Source organism: Populus nigra, chromosome 2, assembly GCF_951802175.1.
Source record: "Populus nigra chromosome 2, ddPopNigr1.1, whole genome shotgun sequence".
NCBI lineage: Eukaryota > Viridiplantae > Streptophyta > Magnoliopsida > Malpighiales > Salicaceae > Populus > Populus nigra.
Window position 1 is genome coordinate 20,829,164 of NC_084853.1, and position 2,500 is coordinate 20,831,663.

Below are 2,500 nucleotides of genomic sequence, written 5' to 3' on the forward strand. Positions count from 1 at the left end.
GACACTACTAGGTCCCAGCTGTCACCCCCCCTCTAAAAAATTCATTTCTTGGTATTTTGAGCTGAAATTTTGCAGAGAGGTTGGCAAAAATCCAATCCACCTTCATTAATTTTCCCAGAATTTTTCGAGGTCGGGAAGTATTTGTTTTAATTTTCCTACCATTAGAAATCGAGTAAATCCGCAAAACTAGGAACCGGCCCGGAATGACCCCAAATTCAGTGGGCAGCCTCATAAAAATATGGCTGATTTTACTGGATTGGTTTCATGTGGAAAGCACGACGTTTTCTTGTAGGAATGCGGGAACCCCGGCAGCTCGCCTGCCGCGGCCAGCGACGTCGGGGACGCTGGCCTGCGCTGTCGAGCCCGCGAGGGCTGTCTCCGCGGCAGGCCCCCCCTGAACGGGGCACGACAGGCCACCGCGCTGGCTCGTCCAGCGTCGACAGTCCCTCGTCCAGGTTTCAGATCGCGCCAAGTCGAACCCATGACCTGCTCAAGCCATCGTGCGCTGCCGAATTCGCATCTGCGTGTAGGCTGCCATTCCACGCGGCAGCCCCTGTTTTCGTCAGCGTGCCCCCCTGACGAATTTTCCTGCCTGGCCCAGTCCAGCGTCCAGCCCCTGTTCGTCGAAAAATCTGCGCTGCTGATTTTCCACGACGAGCCTACTTTCGTCAGCGTGCCCCCCTGACGAATTTTCCTGCCTGGCCCGGCCAGTCCAGCCCCTGTTCGTCGAAAAATCTGCGCTGCCGATTTTCCACGCGGCAGCCCCTGTTTTCGTCAGCGTGCCCCCCTGACGAATTTTCCTGCCTGGCCCGGCCAGTCCAGCCCCTGTTCGTCGAAAAATCTGCGCTGCCGATTTTCCACGCGGCAGCCCCTCTTTTCGTCAGCGTGCCCCCCTGACGAATTTTCCTGCCTGGCCCGGCCGGTCCAGCATCCAGCCCCTGTTCGTCGAAAAATCTGCGCTGCCGATTTTCCACGCGGCAGCCCCTCTTTTCGTCAGCGTGCCCCCCTGACGAATTTTCCTGCCTGGCCCGGCCGGTCCAGCATCCAGCCCCTGTTCGTCGAAAAATCTGCGCTGCCGATTTTCCACGCGGCAGCCCCTGTTTTCCTCAGCGTGCCCCCCTGACGAATGTTCGTCGAAAAATCTGCGCTGCCGATTTTCCACGCGGCAGCCCCTGTTTTCCTCAGCGTGCCCCCCTGACGAATGTTCGTCGAAAAATCTGCGCTGCCGATTTTCCACGCGGCAGCCCCTCTTTTCGTCAGCGTGCCCCCCTGACGAATTTTCCTGCCTGGCCCGGCCGGTCCAGCATCCAGCCCCTGTTCGTCGAAAAATCTGCGCTGCCGATTTTCCACGCGGCAGCCCCTCTTTTCGTCAGCGTGCCCCCCTGACGAATGTTCGTCGAAAAATCTGCGCTGCCGATTTTCCACGCGGCAGCCCCTCTTTTCGTCAGCGTGCCCCCCTGACGAATTTTCCTGCCTGGCCCGGCCGGTCCAGCATCCAGCCCCTGTTCGTCGAAAAATCTGCGCTGCCGATTTTCACCGACGAGCCTACTTTCGTCAGCGTGTCCCCTTGACGAATTTCCCTGCCTGGCCTGGACAGTCCATCTTCCAGCCCATGTTCATCGAAAAATCTGCGCTGCCGATTTCCCCGACGAACCTGCAGCTGCACAAATCTGCGCTGCCGATTTCCCCCCCTGTCGGCATGGCTGCCGCTGCCCCGATGTCCAGACCAACAGTCTTTTTTGTCGACTTTGCCGATTTTGTCCGCGCTGCCGATTCCAACACTACCCCCTGCATCCAAACCAGCATTGTTTCGTCAGCTCTTCCCCTGACGATTTTAGCCCTGTAACAAACAGTAGGCCTCCAATCCCGCCAACGGGAGCCAAGTTGATAGGGAAGAGAATTGAATGACGCGCCTGGTCCTCGCACCCCGCCACCCGAGGGGCCTTTTTCCCGGCAGCCTCTGAAAAACTCTAGCTTTCACGGTCCTCGCCGCCCCTCACCACCATGGCAGGCCTCTAATCCCACCCATCAGCAGTTGTAGCCGATAGGGCAGTGATTTGAATGACGCGTCGCGGGCCGCCGGGTCATCTCACCCGGCCATTAATTGGAGCGTTTTTGGCTGGCCGAGGATGGGGGGATGGATCTCTTCTTCCGAAAAAGCAAACAGTACATCGGGAGTTATGTTGACGGGGCATGGAATTGAATGACCCGTCGCGGGCCGCCGGGTCATCTCACCCGGCCATCCCGGGGAGCGTTTTTCCCGGCAGCATCGGGGAAACTCTTGCTTTCACTGCCCGCTGCCCAAGTCCCCACTCGCATCGGCCCCCCGCGCCAACAAGCCAACGCTGCCGAATCGGCAGACACTGCTGCCGAGTCTGCCGACACTGCCCCGCGGGCTGCCACTGCCCCAGTGTCTAAACCAGCGGTCTTTCTCATCGAGCCTTGGACTATCCAGTCCGTCCTGACTCATCGCCAGCACCTGCTGCCGATTCTGCCGACT